This window comes from Athene cunicularia (assembly GCF_003259725.1).
Source record: "Athene cunicularia isolate RWA chromosome Z unlocalized genomic scaffold, athCun1 chrZ_part4, whole genome shotgun sequence".
Classification (NCBI taxonomy): domain Eukaryota; kingdom Metazoa; phylum Chordata; class Aves; order Strigiformes; family Strigidae; genus Athene; species Athene cunicularia.
Genome location: NW_020799145.1, coordinates 2456596 through 2471165, shown reverse-complemented (window position 1 = coordinate 2471165; position 14570 = coordinate 2456596). Strand labels below are relative to the sequence as shown.

Here is a 14570-nt window from a genome sequence, read left to right as displayed (position 1 = left end):
TCTAGATGGGCAGCAATATCTTGTCACAATGCAGCAGCCCAGATGAGTTTACCCCTGCAATGCCAGTTGCTCTGCTTCCATTGCTGTAACCGCCGTCACAGAGCATTTGCCACCATCCATGAGTCAGTACAGAGAGAGAACACTGGCCATTTCTCTTGTTCATCAATATCTAAAGCTAGCTGGTTGGCTTTCACTTCTGCAAACTGGCTCGATTCACTTCCTTCAGCAGTTTCTGTGACTTGTAGTATAGGACTCCATACAGCAGCTTCCCATCTCCAATGTTTTCCCACAATGTGCCAGAACCCCTCAGTGAACAGGGAATATTGCTTCTCATTTTCTGACAGTTCATTATACAGTGGGGCCTCTTCAGCACATGTCACCTCCTCCTCTGATGATATTACAAAATCTTTGCCTTCTGGCCAATCTGTGATTATTTCCAGAATTCCTGTGTGACTGGGGTTTCCTATGAGCCCACTGTGTGATCAGTGTGAGCTACTTACTCCATGTGGCATCAGTTGCACGGTGTGTAGAGTGGATCCTTCCTTTGAACATCCAGCCCAGCACGGGCAGTTGGGGTGCCAAGAGGAGTTGTGCTTCTGTATTAGCTACTTCTTAAGCAGCTCAAACTCCTTCATTTGCTGCCAATATCTCTTTTTCAGTTGGAGAATATCAGGCTTCGGATCCTCTGTATCCCTGTCTCTAAAACCCCAGAGGTCAGCCTTGGGTCTCCCCTGGTGCTCTCTGACAGAGACTCCAGGTAGGGCGATCTCCCTGGCTGTGGTGTAGAGCACATCATTAACATCTACTGCTTGAACAATTTGTTCAAAGGCTTGTTGTTGCTCAGGGGCCCATTTGAAAATGTGTTTCTTCTGAGCCACTTGATAGAGACGGTTTACAATCAGACTGTAATTCTGGATTTTATAGCAGTTGGAGCCCAGAGGGAAACTGAGCACCATGCAGCTGTTCATACAACCCTCTGACCTCAGGAATGGGAAGGAGAAATTAAAGCAAAAGGCTCAGGAATTGAGATGAGACAGGGAGGGGTGCTCAACCATTACTGTTATGGTAAAAGACAGCCTCGTTAGGGGAAGAAAAAGAAAATCACTTTAATTGAAACACTAACAACAACACCACTTAACAGACAGAATAGGACAGTGAGAAGTGTTATCACATCTTAAAAAAATATTATCTTCTCCTACCTCTACCTTCTTGCAGGGCTCAGTTTTTTCTCTCAATATCTCTACCTCCTCCTCCCAATGACACAGGGGGAAGCAAATGATGGGGTTACAGTCAGCCTGCTGCCTCTTCCTACTTGGGAGCAGGGGGGAACTTTAAGCATTCATAGAATCCAGCATAGTGTCCCTCTCATGGTAAATAGTCCTCCATGAACTTTCTCCAATGTGATTCCTTCCCACAGAATGCATTCTTCCTGAGATGCTCCAGCATTGGTCCTTCCCTGCATGTTGCAGTCCTCCCAGCACTGAACTGTAACATTGGGGGCTTCTTCTTCCCATTCAGTCTAGGCTTTCTTCAGGCACAGCCACTTGCCCTGGTGTGGGGTCCTCCACAGGTGGATCTCTGCTTCACTGTGGACCTCCATGGGGTGGCGGGGGGCAGCCACCCTGCTCTCTCACCATGGGATACAGGGGGGTTCTCTGCACTGGTGCACCTTCCCCACTTTGTCCTCCTTCCTTTCATTGACATCGGTGTTTCCATAGGTGTCCTTCTCGTAACTCATCCTCACAAGTCCCAACCTCCCTCTCAGATTCCCCTGGCTAATTGACTCAGCCTTGGCCAGAGGCGGGTCTGACTTGGAGTTGGGGGAGCTTTGAGAAGCTTCTCACAGGGGGCCACTGCTGTAGACCCCTCCTCTGCTACCAAAAACTCTGTCACACAAACCTAGCATGTGGGATTGCACCAAACCCCTCTTGCTGGCCTCTTGGAAGGCTGTAGTCCTCAGGTTTGTTCTAACATATTTGTGTCCCTCCACCTTTTTGTGTCTCTGTTCTCTTGATGTCACCCCACCCCAGATGTGTAAGGCTAACAACATGATGGTTAAAGTATGGAAGAAGGAAAGAGTTTGGAGTAGATGTATAACAGCAGTATTTGCTTTCCCGGTATTCTAACTTTGATTTGCCTACTGAAGGTGCTGGTGGAATAAGAACCTTCTCCTTCAAATCATTTGATGGATCAGTGCTGAGAACAGGGTCCTGTTTATATCCATCTGAGATCTATTTACCCTATTTTCCCTACTTCTCTATGAGAGAAAAGATAAATGGACATGTCTGCCACTAAAAATGACTGTGATGATGACTCTTCATATCCAACAACTCTGTATCTGAAAAAAATGTGTACAGTTTTGATCTAAGAGCTGTTATTTAAACTTAATGCATTTATTTCATGGAATTTGAGGGCAATATAAGAGGAAGAAGGGAATTGTAAGAGACTGACTACTACTCCACAACCTTATATCTTCATTTTGTCTTCCTCATTTTAATAACACAATACAGATGTAAAACATTGGCAGATTAGACAGATAATGTTTTAAACTCTGCTGACATAAACTACTCAAAATGCAAGATGTCAAGCAGTATCTTCAAACATAGCATAGATCACTTTTTTAAAAAACAAAAAAAGCTACAAAAAAAACAGGAATTCTTTCCTACTATGAAATAACTGAAATCTTCCTAACTGATCTTAGAATCTTGCACATAGCCAATGCTAAGAAATGAATTCACTGACGAAGTGCACAATGTGTAGAAGAATTTTGGTTACTCAGAGAACTGTTCCATCAATAGTTCATCTTGAAGCCATATTTTAAAAGTGATGACAGGTTAAAAGAAGGAAGTGGTTTAGATGTAAGTAACAACTGTAAACTAAATCCTTATTTAAACCAAGCAAAAAAAACCCCGTGTGAAAATCAGAAAAATCAGGTGTTACAAATGATGTCACTGGCTCACATGGATCTTATGAAACAGTGAAGTAGTTTGGAGGGCTGCTTAGAATATATTGCTTAATGTTTCACCACTCTTCAACCTGCTTGCTGTAAGCAAATCTGTGTGATTCCTAAACTGTGTTTCTCTCAGAAAAGACTTTAAACAAACCCCACAAAAGCCCCAATCCTGAACATGATGGACATAACAGACTAACTCAAGGTAGAAAGAAACAACTTCAACTCAAGATTGAATAGCTTCTTCAACTCAGGTTTGAAGAATCCAACAGGAAAGAAGCTGGTGCTGCATATTCTCTTACGTCAGAGAAGGAAGATATGAACTTCATAGCAATCATGCTATGTTATTTTGTCCATGAATTTAGCAGCATATAATAATGTGATATGTCAGTCCAGTAACATTACATCTTTTGTCTTGACATAACACCAGCAGGCTAGCAGTAGTGTTGTTGATACAATGACCATGCACATCTCAAACCCCTTTGACTTTCAACTCGTAAATTAATGGTGCTCAGCAAATGAGTTCACTAAGACCTCTTTGTTGGCATTCTCCCATCAAAGTAATAGTGCTGAGAAAGTATCCTCACAGTTTTGTTAGTTGAGATCTGACCTGTCATCTAAAAATGCTGAGTTGAATTTACAAGGCCCCATGTTGTGGCCTTGTTCTAGGTACCTGCAGTGCTGAGAAGTGAACTGCTATGGATATCTAGATATAGAAAAGCAGAATAACAGGTTTGATAAGACCATGCACTCTTCCATGACACAGATGAGGTTAAGTTAGATAAATCCATCAATTTTAAATCCTGTAAATCAGTAGTGGTGACTGGTGAGCTCTTAGAACTATTAAAACCGATATTCGATGATTCTTGGCACTGACTTGGAAAATGTGAATGTCTTCTTTCTCTGCAAGAAGGAGTAAAATTTCTCATTCTGTCCTTTATACAAGATCAACTTTTGAGTAGTTGGATTTCACAGTCCTCTGCCATATTTCTTCTTCTTTCTGGAAGATCAGAGATATCACTGCACAACCTACTCTTTCAACAAGTAGTGGCTGGAGGCTTTCTTTCATTCAAAGATTATAAGAAATAGCACTGTATCTGCCAGTCCTTATTACTTCTTTGAAATTTGTTGTACAGTGTGTAGATGGGATTTTATTTTTTTTCACAAGTACATGTTAATGATGCTTCCAGCTATTGAATTTCTTTTTATCTTGGCCTCATATTTCAGTTATTTCCTTCCAGTATTCTTTCCTCTGGGCTTTGTCTCACTGCAGATGATAATGCATTAACATTTTATCTTCTGAGATCAGAAGCTAGGAGAAAGACTGGGCACAGAATGAGACTCATGTACCTCCTTTCTCATGAGTATATGCTATTGAGAAGATGTTTACCCTATCAAATGTCCGTTAGGCAACTCCACCATGTGATAGGTGGTAAACCATTTGTTCATCAAATTCAGTGAACTGTAATATGAACTATTGCATATTGTGTAATACTAACAGCAAATGCTTAATTGCACTAACATGATAGTGTAAAAAAAAAAAAAAAGTGACAGGAAAGGGGAGGGGGGAACAAGAAGAGAGGAAGCATCTGTACATCAGAAGATGTGGAGAATTGCATGCGCATAATTGAATAAAACAGGAGGATGTTGAATCCTGATCATGAATCTCATCATGCAAAGAGATTACTGGGCCTAGACTGATAAGAACTCTGCAAACTCAGAGGATCATCACATTCCAAGCGAAAGGTGAAATGTACACCGTGAGGAGGACCTATGGCCTTCCTCACAGAAGACCACCCCCCACGATTTGAAGACCCCTGACCCTAGATTTAACAACTTCTGTGCAAGCGTAAAGGACTGATAAGCTAATTACCATACGAAGCGGGAGTGGGCGGGTTCAAGTAATGAATATGTATATGTGTATAATGACTATGTAATACTTTGTAGTATAAGATTGAAACAGAGTGCCCTGGAGGGTGCGGTCCATTGTTGGAGCAGGAGACTCTGCGGCCGCCCAGCGCTGTTTTGCTTGTTGCCGCTTGCTAAATAAAGAAATTGAGAACTCTGACTCAGCCAATTTTAAGAAGTCAGTTTATAACAAATTGATGCCGCAACTCGGATCGCGGTTTCCCAGCAGAGTCCCATACTGGGGAGGTGACCCGCTGGATTTCAGTGGCCCCCGCCTGCGGACTGGTCTGCCAGAGCCCCGACCAACAAACCCTAAAATTCAGCAACAAGCAAAAGAACACCGGTTAACCCCATAACCTTTGTGCACGAAGTCCTGGACGAAGACGCACAGGGTTGCGTGAGTATAGGCCGATTTCCCATTCGGTTGGGAATTGTGTTGCCTGGAGTGTGGTGTGTGAGACGCCCAGCAGGGCGAAGCGAGTGCGGACCCCTCAGTAGTGCGGTTCCCATATCCCGCGAGGGACTGGGCCACAAAAAGGGGGAGTAAATTGTGTGAGTGTGTGCAGATGCTCCAGAAGATGGGACAGAAGAAGAGCAAGCCTTCTGATCCCATGGGTGGTGTGGGAACCCAGGTGAGGTACCATCAGATGCCACCGGATAGCCCTTTAGGATTGACATTAAATAATTGGGAAAATTACCCCTTTTAGGCGGGGTAAGGACAAAGTAAAAATGATTTATTATTGTATAGAGGTTTGAGAAGGTAAACAAATCAGGGGCGACCATCTCTATTGGCCTGGTTTTGGGTCCTTTGAAGAGTGGGTCTGCCAAACTTTAAACATTTATGTACACCAGAGGAGGCTAAACCCACTAATATGAGAGAATAACCTTGCTGATCAAAAGGCAAAAAGAACAGCTCTGTTAGATGCCTTAGACCGGAGGGGGGAAAATGAATGAATGAATGAATGAATGAATGAATGAATGAATGAATGACCTCATGGTCTGAAAAAGAGATGAATGAACAAGAAACCTGCAACCGGACAGATCTTGGCTCTGTTCCAGATAGTGAACAGGAATTTACAAGTCTGACAAAACCAGCAGCCAGACCATTGCATCCAACAAAGGATATAGAGATAAGCTGAGAAATTTATTACCCCGAAAATGAGGGGGCATATTTAAGACCATTAATTAAAACGGAGACCACCGAGGGTCAGGGTGGGAAAGTTCCACAAGTCACCTTTCGATCTACACCATACCCAGCGACTGAGCTTGCAAAAATTCAGGAGAAATATACCAGACGAGCTCAAGAAACTGAGACTGAGTATGTGTGGAGGGTATCTTTGACTGATGGCGACCGAATTTTGTTATCAGAAGATGAGGCCCAAGGGTACTGGGGGCCAGGGGTTTTCTTAGTTACTGACGACCAGAGAGAGCCATGGTCATTAACTCAACAAGCTGCTTATTGGGCTGGGAGTCTGGACCCCTTGGAAAGGAGGGATCCAGTATGTATTGAGATCCCAACCATAAATCATTTGACTGAAAGTCTGCAGAAGGCTGCTTGTCTCCAATTAACGCATGACAGCTGTTTGTTTCCGCAGCTGCCTGCCCCGATGCTAATAATTGGTAATCCCAATCAAATGACTCCCCTGATTCAGAGCTTGCCGGACTCTTTGAAATCACATGCAGTACAATTACAGGATCGTTTGTGGAATGCATTAGCCTCACAAGGGGGGAGAGCCCATAACTTGGGAAGAGATAGCTCAGGACTTAATAAATTATGGCCGGAGGATGGGCCTTATCAGGGGAACGGGTAAACCTAAGCCCTCCTTACACAGAATGGAAAAGCAGGAAAATCTGTCTCCTTCCCCTCCACAAGTTTTAAGAGCAAAGAGAAACCGCTTGTGGACTGAGGGAATGAGACAGGGGATTCTCCGAGAGTTAATGCATGATCTGCCTACTACAGTTTAAAAAAAAAAAAAAAAAAAAAAAAGCAAGCTCATTTGAGCCTGGAAAGGCAGAGGCAGAAGGAAGCTGCCCGCCCCCCACCCACCCCAGCCGAGCAGATCTTTCGGTCAAAGGGAGGGACAGAACTGAAAACTCACGAGATGGTGGTAATTGCTTCACAAACACCAACTGCCTCTGAAGAGGACTTGATTGATTTAGGGTCAAAAAACTGGACATGCCATCCCCAGTAAGTGAGCTGGGGGATGGCGTGTGGGTCCACTTAAAGAGTCTCACAGAAAATACCAAGGGAGACCTGTTGATTACTTTTCCGCTTGGCTCCCTTAAAACTCCAGTTATTTCTCTAGTAGATATGGGTGCTTAGGTCTCAGCACTCCAAACTGATATTACCAAGTGGAATAGCATAATTGCTGGCAAGAAGCAGATTTGGGTTACAGATGTTTTCGGGGACTCTAAGCCACAGCCGACTGCTCGGGTGAAATGCTGGTTACCTGGGAATGAAACTGCAACAGAAACTATTACATTTCTAAAACATTTTTCCACAAATATCCTGAGACTTGACCTATTGAAGGGACAAGCCTGGGTAGATTCAAAAGGAAGAAAATGGAAATCTTGGTCCCCAACTTCCTCTATAAGACTTTTACAGCAAGCGCCTGCACTTCCTCCTTCTAAAATTGTTAATGTGAAACCTTACGCCTTACCATTGTGTTCCAGGGAAGAGATTGCTCTGGTAAGAGCAGAGCTGCGAGAACAAGCGATAATCATTCCAAGTCACTCACCCTATAATCCCCCAGTGTGGCCAGTCCATAAACCTAAGGGAAAGTGGCGACTGACAGTTGACTATTGGCGATTATATGTCCATACAGGTCCTCTAACAGCTGCAGTACCTAACATAGCTAAACTGATTGCAATAAAGGAGGCAGACAGAGATGGCTTTGCCTTTATATGGGAAGGTGTGCAATTTATTTTTACATATCTCCCCCAGGGATACTGCCATCCACTGACCATTGTTCATTATGCACTAGTGCAGGAGCTTGCTCAAATCCCTCCTAGGGAAGGGGTCAAGATATATCAATATATTGATGATGTTCTGACTGGTGTTTCTGATCCTGCTGCAGTGGGACAGACCCAGTCAGGAAATCACCCTGCCCACCTCAGGAGCCTTCAACTCCCCCAACTGCACCAGAATACCCGGGAGATTCAGACTCCCCACCAAATTCCCCGAGGGAACAAAGAAGAGTAACCCGGAGTCAGACTAGAGCAGGACAAGGCAACAGCAACTTGTACCCCCTAAGGGAGGTTGCAATGGGAGGACCCCCTAGGTGTGGCAGAGCGGGTGAATCAATTTTTAGGACCAAATATTTACACCTGGGATGAAATGCAAGCCATAATAGCTATATTATTCACTGCCAAAAAAAAGGAGACATGATCAGGAGGGCAGGAATGAGAATCTGGGACCAGCATCAGCAGAGCCCAGCAACAGATATGAAGCGGTCTCTAATTCGACCTAACTGAAATAATCAGAATGAAATTGATAGAGGCCATATGCAAGACCTGAAGACGATTATAGTCCAAGGTATAAAAGAATCAGTCCCTGAGGGCAGAATATTAATAGAGCTTTTAGTGAACAACAGAAGAAAGATGAAACACCTACTGAATGGCTTGAAAGATTGAGAAAAAGCTTACAGTTATACTCAGGAGTAGATCCTGGCACCTCTGTGGGGCAGGCTTTGTTAAAACTGTTTGTGGCTAAGTCCTGGGTAGACATTAGGAAGAAGCTGGAAGAGATCTAGGATTGGCAAGAGAGAGGAATGGATGAATTACTGAGAAAAGCTCAGAAAGTTTATGTTAGAAGAGAGGAGGAAAACCAGAGAAAAAAATGTGAGAGCAAACAAGGGTGTTAGCAATGGCTGTGAGAGAGGGACAGAGAGGAGCTTTAGCAGCGATGGGAAGGCCTGTCAGAGAACAAAAGGATAGACGCTTCTGGAAAGGAGGCAGTCATCCCTCCGACTTGGTGCATAAAAATATGAGGGAAGTGGAATGTTTTTATTGCAAAAGGAAAGGGCATGTGAAGAAGGTTTGCCGAAAGAGAATCCAAGATGAGAAAATGTTCTCTGAAGATTAGTGGGGTCAGGGGCTTTATGTGCTGGGGACCCCAAAGAACAAGGAGCCCTTGATAAAACTTAAAGTGGGTCCTCAGCGACAAGAGGTAGAGTTCCTTGTGGACTCAGGATCCGAAAGATCTACCATCCAGGCTTTACCTCCAGGTTGTAAGGTATCATCAGAAAAAGTTAATGTAATAGGGGCTAAAGGTGAACCGTTTTAAGTTCTGGTTCTTCATAATATAATTATTGAATCAATATGTAAATATGTGATTGGAACATTTTTATTAGTCCCAGAAGTAGATTATCATTTTCTTGGATGGGATCTGATTATAGAATTAGGAATTAGTTCAGAAGTGGAAGAAAAACAACTCGAAGTCAGATTATACCCCCTTACAGTTGTGAATGAAGAAGAGATTAACCCAGAAGTATGGTATACCCCAGAGACAGTGGGTAGATTGGATATTACCCCCTTTGAAGTAACTATTAGGAACCCAGAGATCCCGACCAGAATCAAACAGTATCCTTTGCTGCAAGAAGGCAGGATAGGCTTAAAGCCTGAAATAGAAAGACTCCTTAGTAAGGGGCTATTGGAACCCTGTATGTCGCCTTTTAATACTCCAATATTGCCCGTTAAGAAAGCAGATGGGAGTTACAGATTAGTGCATGATTTAAGGGAAATCAACAAAAGAACTGTTACTAGGTTCCAGTAGTACCAAACCCTCACACGCTATTAAGCCAATTGAACCGTGAACATCAATGGTATAGTGTCATCGACCTAAACGATGCATTTTGGGCCTGCCCTCTTAAAGCAGAATGTAGAGATTATTTTGCATTTGAATAGGAGAACCCTGACACTCACAGGAAATTAAGATGTCCTAGGTTAAATGTTTACCTCTGGCCCTACTAATTATCAGAACCCAGCCTAAAACAGATACCGGAATATTTCCCTTTAAAATGTTATATGGAATGCCTTATGATTTGGAAATGCCCCCTGATCACCCTCAAATTAAAGATGCAAGAATAATATCCTACCTAATACAACTAATGGCAAGGAGAAAACAACTACAAGCCCGGGGAATGGTGGTACAAAGGCCTCCTTTGGACATAACAATGCATCAATTCAACCAGGAGATAAAGTATTGATTAAATCGTGGCAAGAATCTTCCTTGACCCCCCCGTTGGGAAGGACCCTATGTTGTTCTTATCACTACAGAAAATGCTATTCGAACTGCTGAGAAGAGGTGGATGCATACCAGTCGTGTAAAAGGACCGATAGGAGATTCATCCTGGCAAGAGACCAGCTCTCCCGGGGATTTACAACTCACCCTTCGAAAGACCTAAACGAACACTGTGAAAATCAAGGTACAAGACACCACAAAAGGACTCAATAAGTGAGACATTAATATTTTTGTCCAGTTGAAACCTGTATTTGTTTACCTTTTGTGTGTATAGATTATAACATATGAAGACTGGTGGATTCATAATACATTTGAGGTGAACCTCCGATCTAGCTGTAACCAGTATTACTGACTGGAACAGAGACTAACTAACTGGGTCTTAAAATTGGAATAACAACGGGGGAAACAATTTGGAAAAACAAACAAACAAACCCCCACAACTCTAAAACTTGGTGGAAAATAGGTATTAAAGGAATAAATCCTGAAAAAAAAAAAAAAACCAAAACCAAAAAAAACCCAAACCACAAAAAAACAGTACACTCACCCTAACTGGCCTACAAAATACCAACTTCAAATTCCCTGTCAAGGGCCTGAGGTTAAAGCTAAAAACTGGGAGGCCTATGTATCCTGGAGTAGAGGTAAAAACGTACCCCTGAAGAATACGACTGCTGCCGAGAAGAAGAATACCACTGCTGCTCTACGCAACAGAGTAGGCAGAGGAGGCAGAGACGTACACCTGTGGGAAAAAACTTCAAACCCTACTCTGAGGGAAAAAAAGGCTCCCAAGAAGTAAAGGCCAGAAAGGGGTGCAAAGCACCTTGACTCTAAAGAAGCAAGGCACTCCCCCCCTTCTATAGAAGTTGTGAAAACTTTCAGAATCCTACCAACCTTCTATTGGATTTATTGGACTACCTGGATAACAAAGAAATGGAGTTTCCACCCTTCTCAATCCATTCTGAGCATACTACTCATAACGCATATACCACAAGCATGGGCTGGACTGAACCACCAGCCCCATCAACCTTTTGAATGGACCCTAACTACTTAAAGAGGTAACCAAAAGCAAATACAGACTATAATAACATCAGGGGCACCATCATTTGTAAGTCCCCTGTGTACACTGGTGCCCGTAACACCTTGCACCCAGGATTCAGGATTTTATATTTGCCCCAGTTCCAACCCAGGAAAAAGCTACTGCAATTATCCTGACCAATTCTATTTTAAGTACTGGGGATGTGAGACTATAGCCTCAGATTGGGTACCAGGAGCAGGGCTGTTCATATTATTAATTTTAATCTTAACTTTTGGTCCTTGTATATTCAATAAGATAGTAGCAATCATTAAGAATAAATTAGAAACAGCTCATTTAATGATCATGGGAACTAAGTATGAACCTCTGGGAGGAACATCAAAAATGGAGGAAACTTTCATCCTGAGCCAGCAAGCACTCAAAAGATTTGATGAACAACATGGTGAAAAGAAAAAGGGGGGATTGTGATAGGTGGTAAACCGTTTGTTCATCAAATTCAGTGAACTGTAATATGAACTACTTCATATTGCGTAATACTAACAGCAAATGCTTAATTGTACTAACATGATAGTGTAAAAAAAAAAAAGTGACAGGAAAGGGGAGGGGGGAACAACAAGAGAGGAAGCATCTGTACGTCAGAATATGTGGAGAACTGCATGCGCATAATTGAATAAAACAGGAGGATGTTCACGACGATGAATCTCATTATGCAAAGAGATTACTGGGCCTAGACTGATAAGAACTCTGCAAACTCAGAGGATCATCACATTCCAAGCGAAAGGTGAAACGTACACTGTGAGGAGGACCTGCGGCCTTCCTCCCAGAAGACCACCCCCCACGATTTGAAGACCCCTGACCCTAGATTTAACAACTTCTGTGCAAGCGTAAAGAACTGAGCGGGAGTGGGCGGGTTCAAGTAATGAATATGTATATGTGTATAATGACTATGTAATACTTTGTAGTATAAGATTGAAACAGAGTGCCCTGGAGGGTGCGGTCCATTGTTGGAGCAGGAGACTCCCCGGCTGCCCAGGGCTGTTTTACTTGTTGCCGCTTGCTAAATAAAGAAATTGGGTACTCTGACTCAGCCAATTTTAAGAAGTCAGTTTATAACACACCACATGAATACGAATGTTGGAACAAGTCTCTGAATTTGCACATTTAGCTTCATCTAAACAAGCAACAGAGAACTTTGAATAGTGCTAATTTAAACCATTAGTAAGTCCTGTTGGCAGAATAAATTCAGAAACCAGTATAATAAAAATAAAAAGGAAAACACCTGTCTTGGGTTAATGCTATATATCTAACAGTTTTATCCGCAGAAAAGGGAGACATTTCTTCCCCTGTGTATTCATCCAAGCAGTATACAGTTTGTTTTAAGAGGATGAGTCTGTAAAAAAAATCCCCCTTAGGTTAGAAGAAAAGACAGGGAGAGAGATTCCTGCCAATGCCAAGAACTGCCTTAGGTAATATATTGTGGATATTGGATCTGAGAGTCCTTCAAGTTTTGCATTGTTCTCTGTGTCTGCCACTGATGACAGCAAAAGTTCTCTATGCTGTTGCTTTACATTCTCCAAAATGAGATCATTACTACTTCATAATGAAACTGGAAGCACTGGTGAGTGGCTTCTACTTTGTGATATCATATGTACAACAAGAAGATGAAGCAGATGGAAATGTAAAGCTAAGACAGTTTGACTGCAATAGAAGACACACTGGTCCATTGTACATTCACTTTACACTACCTAGATATTTCGTCTTTACTGCCGAGTTAAACAGTACAGAGCTGAATACTTACGCTTAGAAGTTACAAGTGGGCTTTCATGTTGCTCATACTTTAAATCCACTATTCATCCAAATGCAATTAGTTCCACTATTGCTAGTATTCATAGTATATTATAACCCTTTGTGACAAATGCAGTCAGTAAAACTGATGTCTGAATAGGTCTTTAGTAGATGACAGGGGAGGAGACAGATCTAATGTCAGATCCTATAGAAAGAATGATGTTGTGATAATTAGGACATAAAGGAAGGAAGGGTGAGAGGATTAGTCTTCCATCAAGCTGCAATAGGGAAGGAGCAAACAGCCTGACTGCACTCTGTGCAATTTATCTGTAACTGAGGCATCTGGAAAAGAGATTTTAAAGAAGATTCCAAATCGGGTCATCAAAAAGACAGAAAGACAAATGTCAAAGAAAAGAAGAAAAGAGACACCTCTGCAACTCTTCCTGCTCATGACACTTGTATGCCCTGCCTTACTGGTTTGCAAAGATTGAGACTGCCCGTTTGAGAGGCAGTATTTGAGTTTTGATGCCTTGCTATAAAGATTCAGGACTTGAGACCTAGTGGGCCATGCTGAGCACCTCAGCACTACAACAGAATTTCCACTGCCTTGCAACACTGTGCTTCCCAAATAAATTTGAGCGATATTGAATGCAGTATTTACCAGCAAACTTCTCAGGAGAACAGCATGTAGTTTGTTTTAGATGGATACTGTGAATGATCAACGGTTACCTTAATGGGATGTCCCAAAATGCACCACTAAAAAAATGTTTCACACCTCATCTCTAAAAAGTGCTCTTGGAATACACTTTGCCCTTTCAAAATGAATTCTAGAAAAAAAAAAAAATTGCTTCACAGTATTGCAGGGTAAATTTTCAAAGACTCACAATACAGTTAAGAGAACATTTCTTCTGAAAGTTGGAGGCAGATGGGAATATGTTTCCTCTCTTAGCTTACAAAGACCTCTCATGCGTCTGAATCTGTTGAACTTCCATTTCTAGTATTATTCTTCTAGTATTATTCAGAGAAACAGTAGCTTTGACACAATGCGCTGTGAGCAGGAGACATAAATAAAAACCATCATACTTATAATCATTTTGTACTAATAAACAGAAATGATAGGTGAGATTTTAGAAAAATTATACATTGGTGTACCACCAATGACTTGTATGTATTATAAAAATTCCAGATTTAACAAGCCCAAATTTTACAACAGTAATGATTTTGACAGGATATATTTTTTGTAAATCAGCTTTGCAAATACAGTTCCTGTTTTTTATACGTTCTTATATTTGACACTGGTGACATCTTGTGGTAAGTTAACTCACAATAAGTAACACCTGCTGGTTTTGCCTTCCTTGCCCTGCAGAGACATGCATATTCCTGTGTGATAGATATCTGTGATTGATAAAAGTCTAGTGTGTAACTTTACACTGGTCAGATAATATATATTTTAACAAAATTAAACTGGATTAAATTGGTTTAGGTCACTGGCAAGACAAAGACCCAGCTGAGTGTCTCAGCATGCTTTTTTTTTTGCTACATATATCAAGTTTCAGCTCTTTCTATTGTCTGTGAATCCTCATGGACAATTTCTGACGCTGCATTGATGAGCACCCTACAGTCTTCGAAATGCCTTTTTTTTTTTTTTTTTTTTT

At 42.0% G+C, this 14570-nt stretch overlaps 1 long non-coding RNA gene across 1 annotated transcript in view; it reads left to right on the top strand.

Moving 5' to 3' along the window:
• The first annotated feature begins 437 nt into the window (after positions 1-437).
• Positions 438-14570, top strand: part of LOC113490410 — a 19788-nt gene continuing 5655 nt past the window's right edge. Inside the window, exons 1-2 of the long non-coding RNA XR_003400232.1 lie at positions 438-447; positions 8812-8814. This is a non-coding gene — a long non-coding RNA (uncharacterized LOC113490410). The remainder of the gene's footprint in view (positions 448-8811; positions 8815-14570) is intronic.